Genomic DNA, 9,434 nt, shown 5'->3' with positions numbered 1-9,434 from the left:
CATGAACTACGTTTGACTTGATTCTTGCTATGACAAGATACGTAGGCAGCCCTATTCTGAGGTTCGGTCCAACCAAGTAAAAAATTTAATTTACCCATATGAAATAAAACTGGGGCAAAAATTTATTTCCTTAAGAGTCGATTTCAAAAGTTGTATGCTTCACCTAATGTCATGTATATTTTTGAGCCTCATTTCGTCCTTTCTTTCTTACCCTATCCAAAAGCCAAATTACAATCAAAGAAAGACCTTCAGATCAATCTTCGAGAATGTCAAGGCTAAACATGTATGGGTATATGAGGTTTCATATTGTGAACACCATAAGGCGACAGTGAGTTGTGAGAAAAATAAAAAATGAGAGAGTCTTATTGGTGAAAATCCTCACGAATACCATAAGGAGATGGTGAGATAAGAAAGAAATGAAAATGAGATCGGCTAATTGGCAAAAACCCACCGAGGTGTCACTAATCGAAGGAAGATTGTAATCTAGAGGGAGTATGTTTAAGAATGACTCCATTTCAAATTCAATGAGTTGGCAAAAGTTGATAGTGATTAGTTTGGGTAGATCAGGTTATGTGATTAAAAATGCATCTCATAATCACTGGAATCACCTGCCAAACCCAGATAAGTTTTTATTTTTATCATTTTTTAAAAGAGATGTCTATGATCTTTTTCTTTTCTTTGTATTATTATTTTTCTTTTTGATTTTGTGTCTTTGTCATCGAATGAAAAATCAATATCGTCATCTTTCGTGTATTTTGAGTCAAATTTATGTCAAGATAAGGGAGAAAGAACTTCAAAACTTGCTACCAACTCCCTCAATTGCACAAAGCATGACAAAGGGCTGCTACACCAAGTTAACATGCTTAAAAAAAGTAAGATATTCAAGAATGCTTATCACCCGATAATTTTTGGACTCACAAAAGTATAAGAGGTGTATTTGAAGTTGAACCTAGAGGCATCATGCAAGAGAAATATGATTTGAGTCAAAAGGTTTTAGTAGTCAGAATTTGGGGTCAATACTACAACAAGTCAACAATACCTATCAATGATTTGCAATGGAGCTGAGTATGACAAGTGCAAGAGATTGCCTTAATGACCAAATGCCACAAATCAACCGATTGCCTTAATGGCCAAATGCCACAAATCAACCATCGTGTTTTTAAATTTAAAAGTTTTCTTATATGAAACAAAAACATGTTACCTTCAAATCAAGGGCTTCAAAGCCTAAATATCAAAAGATGCAATTCCTTATTTTGCAAATGCAAGAGGCAGTATTGCTACACATTTTTAGTAATCACAATCGTGGTGAAAACTCATCATCATTTACCCTGAGGAGACGCACTTCCTTGTCTGGGTATTTTAATTTTTATTTTTTAGGTAACACATTTCCTAACCTGAATCATTCACTCTAGAAGATGTATTTTCTAGTCGAGTCATCTCATTTAACCCCTAGGAGACGTACTTTCTAGTTAGGGTATGTCAGTTTTCATGTGTTAGGTAACACACTTCCTAACGTGAACATTCACTCCTAGAAGACACACTTTCTAGTTGAGTCATTTCATTCAACCCTTAGGAGACACACTTCCTAGTCTAAATAAGTCAGTCTTCATTTGTTAGGTGAAGCATTTCCTAACCTGAACCTTCACACCTAGAAGACGCACTTTCTAGTCAAGTCATTTCATTTAACCCCTAGGAGACGCACTTCCTAGTCTGAATAAGTCAGTCTTCATTTGTTAGGTGAAGCATTTCCTAACTTGAACCTTGACTCCTAGAAGACGAACTTTCTAGTCGAGTCATTTCATTTAACCCCTAGGAGATGCACTTCCTAGTCTGAATAAGTCAATTTCATTCATTAGGCGACGCACTTCATAACTTGAACCATCACTCTTAGAAGATGCACTTTCTAGTTGAGTCATTTTATTCAACCACTAGGAGACACTTCCTAGTCTGGATAATTTAAGTTTCATTTGTTAGGTGATGCACTTCCTATCTTGAACCATCACTCCTAGAAGACGCACTTTCTAGTTGAGTTATTTTATTCAACCTTTAGGAGACGCACTTCCTAGTCTGAATAAGTCAATTTTTATTTTTTAGGAGAAGAACTTCCTAACTTGAACCATTACTCTTAGAAGACACACTTTCTAGTCAAGTCATGTCATTTAACTCCTAGGAGATGCACTTCCTAATCTGAATAAGTCAATTTTTATTTGTTAGGTGAAACACTTCCTAACTTGAACATTCATGCCTAGAAGACACACTTTCTAGTCGAGTCCTTCAATTTAACTCTTAGGGGACACACTTTCTAATTTTGGTCATTAGTTTTACTCTAAAAAGACGCATTTCTTTAGCAGAGCCTTGATTCACCCTTCCTTACTGTACTTTTCAAAAAAAAAAAACTATGATCTGATGATACTCACAAAATTTTCTAGTACAAACTGGGGCAAAAATTTTGTTCGTGTTTATTGAATTTATTTTATGTCCAGGACTTTCATGAAGAATGGGATGGTATTTTTCAGTTTCACCTTTTATTTTGAGTTCAGGAATATATTTTGAGAAATCAGAAAAGGAAATCCAGGAGCTCGCCTGAAGAACAAGTAGAAGAAAAGAAAGAGTTGTAAATTGAGTGTTGAAGTAAATTTCTGTTCGAGTTTTCGGTGACGTCGATCATGCTTCTTGTAGTTAGTTCATTATTCAGGAACACATGTTACCTTCAAATCAATGATTTCAAAGACTAAACACCAAAGGCCATAATTTCTCAAATAAACATTCATGAGGAGACACACTTCCTTGTTTGGTAATTCAAGCAACATTTGTAAGGAGGCGCACTTCCTTGTTTGGTAATTCAAGCAACATTTGTAAGGAGACGCACTTCCTTGTTTTGTAATTCAAGCGACATTTGTAAGGAGACACACTTCCTTGTTTGGACAATTCAAGCAACATTTGTAAGGAGATGCACTTCCTTGTTTGGATAATTCAAGCGACATTTTAAAGGAGGCGCACTTCCTTGATTGGACAATTCCAGCAACATTTGTAAGGAGACACACTTCTTTGTTTGGGTAATTAAAGAGACATTTATTAGGAGATGCATTTTCTTATTTTGGGTAATTCAAGAGGTATTTGTAAGGAGATGTACTTCCTTGTTTGGGTAATTCAAGCGGCATCAATAAGGAAATGCACTTCCTTGTTTTGGTAATTCAAGCGACATTGGTAAGGAGACGCACCTCCTTGGTTTGGTAATTCAAGTGGCATTGAGACGTACTTCTTTATTTTGGAATTCAAGTGGTATTGGAGCTCACCTGAAGAATAGGGTGAAGAAATAATAAGTCAGGAGCCCGCCTGAAGAATAGAGTGAATCTTCAAAATCAAGTCGCGAAAAGTAGAATCAAGATTCTAGAGATTATAATTTTCATTTGTGTTTTTCATTTTTTGTTAGTCATTTGAATGTAAAAGGCAGAAGTCGTCAACTGGAAACTCGATGGAATCTTGCTCAACTTTAACTCTTTCTCTCTCTATACTACCTTTGAACTACTCGTGACCTGATTCCCTTCTAACCCGGGATAGGTAGAATATCAAAAACAAGGACTCAGTCATATTTTTCATTTTATTTTAATTTTAAGTTTATTTTATCCTTACCTTTAAAATAATTGGAGGGTCAAGAAACATATCTTGTCTACTTCTTTGTATGAAAACTCTTTGAGATTTCACACAAAGAGGGGCAAAAATGTAGACACGTGATTTTTGATCCTCCCTAAATTTTAATTTGTCTATTGATATTAAATATTTATATTTATATTTAATCATATATTTTTTTCTTTATTTTTATTTTATTCTAATTTTAAAAATAATATAAAAATTAAATATATGTTTTATTTTATAAATTTTAATAAATAAATTAATAGGTTTAATATTATTTTATTATATTTGTTTTTTTTATTTATAAATTATTATTATCTTTTTGTTAAATATAAAATTAATTAATTATTATTTTATTTATATTTATTATATTATTTATTTTGATTTATTATTAATAGTATATTTTATTAAAATAAATAAAATAAAAATAAATTATTTTGAATTTTTAACATCCTTCCCCCTTATCAGTAAAAAACTATTTCCCCCTTTTTATCAGATAACTGTTCCCCCAAAAGAACCTTCTATAAAAAGGACTCCCTACCCAGACAAAAATCAGAGAGATACTACGTACAATCTACACTACTGAACAAAAAAAGAATCAGAGGAAAAGAGACAGAAAAATAAAACAACACTAAAAAACCAAACACAGAGAAAAAGAGAGAAAAGAGAAGGAAGTTGGATTCGAATTACGTTCAAGTTTCCGGTAGTGACATTCAAGTTTCTGTTTTGATTCATCAACAGGTTCTTATTTCAATTTGTACTGTTACTTTATAATTGTTATCATCCTAAATCGAAGTATGAAATCAAATCAGTTCTTTGGCTTCGTATATTTTTTTGTGCAAAAGTTAATTATTGATGTGAATGTGTTATTGTAAATTATATCGTATATTTGTCATCCAAATATTTTGTTACGTAAAAATGTTTTAATGAAAAGTGAATTAGAGTTTTAAATTCTATAAAGTTTGATATTAAAAAAAATGTAAACGATTAGAGATATGTTTATATAGATATAGCAACGTATATAGGCATACATAGATGGAAAGAGGCTATATTTCATTCACTGAAAATATTCACTTCATTGATATATAATCTTTATAAGTAATACATGCACACACTGAACATACGCCAACATGCACACGGAAAAAAAATAAAAAATGCACACATACACTGATCCTTGAAGTTACTTACTCCTACTTATGATTTTTTTTTTTTTTTTTAAAATGCTAAAGTTCTTTTCATATTATTATTATTATTAGGAGTTTTAGTGTTACTAGTACTGTCCTCCGCATTAATCTGTAAAATAGTTATATTCAAATTTTGTTTTTCTAATTTTCATTGATATATTTGGAATAGTTTAAGATCAGATAAAAATTTTAAACGCTGTAATTTTTTTTTTATATATTGACGTATATTAATTAAAAAATAATAATAATAAAAAATGTTATCATGTGTAATTTTAGTGTTTAGCTTTAGTTATTGTTTTAAAATATTTCTATGGTCTTTATAAGTTAAATTTCAAGAAAAAAAAATGTTTACTTAAGATTAAAAGCCGACTTGTAATTTTGAATAATACAACTTTCGTATTTTTGATGGATTTATGTACTGTTTATTTAATTAAATTTAAATTATGGAATGTAGGGTATTTTTTTCGTTTCTTGTTTACATTACGTTGGGTCATAAGCAATTAAGTGAGATAAAATAAGAGGATAAAAATCAATAAAAAGTAGTCTTGATCTTTACTAATCAACGCCTTTAGCGCTAGGCAAATTTTAGGCACATTTAAATATTCGTCTCAATTAAGAATGCGGCGTACGCATCTTTCTGAGACATTTTAAAAATTCTAGGATGCAAAAATACACCTCGACAAATATATTTTTAAATTATTTTTCGTCAATTTATTTAACATAAGAGGTGTAGACAGACATTTTTGATATAATTAAAAATGTGCGACTTTAGGCCTTAACATAATTTATTAAAATAATTTAAGTCAAGATAAGTTAATAAAAGTGACTGTGCTAGAATCATGGGACTCAAGGGGTGCCTCAGACCTTTTCCTCGGTCAACAGAATTCCTTACCCAGTCTTCTATTTTTGCAGACCAACAAAGAGTCATTTCCTTTTGATTAGGGATATAATAAGGTGACTTGGAACACCATAATTCAATTCCAAGTGGCGACTCTGTAAATAGAATAATCCTTATTCAGTATCGTTACTTTAATTGGAAAAACCCTTCGCCTCGACCCTCGAGCGAAAAAGGTGTGTGACAAATATTTTTAAAAATAACGATAAAAGAAAATAAAAAGATTTTATTTGGTCTTCATTTAAATTAGTTGTTTGCACGTATTGCTTCATCTGAAAGTAAAAAAAATATCCTTTGATAATTTTAGGTTTCATTTTTATATGAAATTTGGAATAAAAAATTTAAAAAATTGTGTAAATATTTCTTGAAAAAAGGAAAAAAATTCTTTATTCTTCTTTTTGAACTAGTTGTTTCACGTGTTTCTTCATGCAATATAGAAAAAAGCTCAATTGATAATAGATTAGGTAAGCCATGCATTTCTTCATCTGAAAATACAAAAAAAAATCTTTGATAATCATAGGTTTCTTTTTACATAGGGAATTTAAAATTGAAAAATCAACAGGATTTTCATCTACTTTTGAAACTTTGTTATTTTCTTTTCCTTTAAAATTTCATAAAAAAAGAGAGTTTGATCGAACATTTTATGTCAAAACTTCATGAACAACGTACACCTGATTCTTCTCTCTTAGAGGTGAGATACGTAGGCGCCCTTATAGGGTTAGTGACCTTTTAAAATAAAAGAAGAGGAAATTTTTTTAAGTAAGTGTTGAACTCTAACATATTTGTTATCTCTATTGTTCAGTTAGTTTAAGATGATTGGTTTGTGGCATTCTAGTTGGTCCTCCATATTACACCAAGCTAGGGAAAAGTTAGTTATGTCCAACAAGGATATTGAGCGTGACATCATGGATCAGATAAAGAGTCAACAAAATGAGAGTTTAAATCAAGAGATTTGGAGATTAAGGCAACAAATGACAGAAATGCACCAAGCTTGGGCAGTGGATTGCCTCTTCCTCCATTCCCCGTTATTGACCCTACAAATACCTTTGATTTTCCATCAATGCTGCAAAATTAGTTTTCCAGTGTTGTTGATGCACCACAACATACCTCAGAATTTACTTTTCATCAACAACATCCCAATGCTTTCACCACTCATTCTCTTGCTCCTCAGTATAAGCCTACTATATTTATAGTGCCACCCACCATTTGTGCTTTTATTTCTCAACCCCCTACTGAGGCTCGCATCTTGGCTATCCTTTCAACGATTGTGCTTCCCCAATATGCTGTGAGTCTATGTTCAATACTTTTGATGTCACCATTATACTCCTGATTTCACATCTAATTTAATTGGACCACCATAATTTCTTACTAAGAAGCTTGACATGGCAGAAGAAGAAGAGAACATGGCTAAGAAAATGAAGAATGCAGAAACGCTATGCAAAATTCTCTGGAATTTTCGAGTTATAAAGATGTTTCATATAAGGACTGGGGCTTGCCTTTCGGTATTAACTTTCCCCCTAAATTTAAGATATCAAAATTTGAAAAGCATGATGGGCACGAGGAATCCGTGAAGCACTTGGGTCGATATTACAATCAATTGAGGGGAACTAAAGGAAAAAAAAGGAAAATATTGTTATTGTTGTGACGGGGTAACAACAGAGCTTGAGAGGTAAAACTTACCATTACTGTCAGCCTCAACCCCAAGCCTATTTATCAGATCCACATACTTTCCTGCCACAAGGTTCTTCTATCAAAGATTCAAAATATTTCATTCCTCTTCTTTACTATCCTTTAAACAATGCACAACTATATACTCATCCATATTTTTATTTGTAATAGCATGCACAAATCCCTAAAAATCATCCTCAATCCTCACATATTTATCAAGGTACTCCTAAATCTAGGTTCCAATCCAAACCAGAGTTTGCAAAGAGAAAAAAGCCAAAGGATAATTTCAGATCGATTGGGGATCCTATACCAATTTGTTCCAGAAATTGAGCAGTGGAGCATGCTTATTCCCCTCCTCAAATATACCATTGATCCTCATTTAAGAAATTTTGATTCAAATTTATAAGGTGCATATCATTCTAATGTTTAGGTTCACAACACTGAAGATTGTTGTACTGTGAAAATAGAAATAGAAAAGATGATCCAAGAAAAATTAATTGTAGAGACATTGCCACACATAATCCTTCATCAATATATGGTAATGCATAATACGTGGGAAGAAAGGAGTTAAACATGGGAATCTAAAACTTATTTGTTGAGGGAAATGACTTTGACAGTGGTGAAAGCTCTAGTCATGCTAATGTGCAAATCAGTGGGTAAAATGTCAACCACAACAATTGAGAAGCAACTCCTTTCCTTACTAGGAAGGATTGTTGGTAGTTTGTTTTGTTTATCTTTCTATTTTTCAAGTTATTTCAAGGTTGTAGTTTGGGATCTATCTTATTTTGTTTCTTTATTCAAACCCTTTTATATTTTCTTTCAATGAAATATAGTTTCTTTTTTATTTTGTTTAAATTTTATATTGTTTGTTTGTCTTCTTTATAGGATTGTAAGGTCATTCCGAGTGAGAATCTTTTGACCCAGCATAGGCTCTTAGTGATGGACTTGGGTATAAAGAAGGATAGGAAGAGAAGGGGGTGAGGAAGTTAGACCTAGAATTAAGTGGGGCGGCTTGACACTGGTAAATGCGCGGGTGATAGGGTTTAAGGTGGCGATAATGGGGGGTGGGAGTGTAGGGGGACGTGGATAATATGTGGGATAGGGTCGCTAGGTGCATCAGGGTGAGTTCTAGTGAGATGTTGGGTGTTTCCAAGGGCCGGGTCGGGCATCATCGGGGGGACTGGTGATGGAATGATGTAGTTAAGAAGAAAGTGAAGACTAAGAAAAGAGCGTATGCTAAGTTAGCTGAGAGTAAGAATGAATAATAGAAGTGGGTTAACAGGATTGAGTAAAAGTTAGCTAGCAAGGAGGCTAAGTTGGTAGTTAAGGTAGCCAAGACTGCATCTTTTAAGAGCTTGTATATGGGGTTGCAGGAGAGAGGAGGGGAAAATGGTTATTTAGGCTCGCTAAGTCTAGGAAGAGAATGATCTGGGACCTCGACCAGGTGAAGTGCATTAAGGGGGGATGGTAGGGTGTTAGTGGAGGACGGTCACATTAAGAAAAGATGGCAAACGTATTTTTATAGGCTTTTGAATGATGAAGGGGATAGAGCTATTGTGTTAGGTGAGCTCGAGCACTCTGACGAGTGTCAGGATTTTAGTTATTGTAGGCGTTTTAAGGTGGAGGAGGTTAGAGACGCTGTTTGCAGGATGCAAAGGGGTAGGGCGACGTGGCCTGATGAGATCCCTGTGGAGTTTTGAAAGTTTTCTGGCAAGGCTGGTTTAAGGTGGTTGACTGATTTATTTAACAACATCTTCAAGACGGCGAAAATGCCTGAGCCTTAGAGATGGAGTTATTTGATCCCTTTGTATAAGAACAAGGGTGACATTTAGAGTTGCAACAACTATAGGGGTATTAAGTTATTGAGTCACACTATAAAGATTTGGGAGAGATTAATAGAGGTGAGGCTGAGAATGATAGTGTCTATTTTGGAGAAACAATTTGGATTTATGCCCGGCCTCTCACGATGGAGGTAATTCACTTGGTATGGAGGCTGGTGGAATAATATAGGGAAAGAAAGAAGGACCTGCAAATGGTGTTTATCAACTTGGAGA

The sequence above is a fragment of the Capsicum annuum genome, chromosome 10 (assembly GCF_002878395.1).
Source record: "Capsicum annuum cultivar UCD-10X-F1 chromosome 10, UCD10Xv1.1, whole genome shotgun sequence".
NCBI lineage: Eukaryota > Viridiplantae > Streptophyta > Magnoliopsida > Solanales > Solanaceae > Capsicum > Capsicum annuum.
This window is presented reverse-complemented; position numbering follows the sequence as displayed.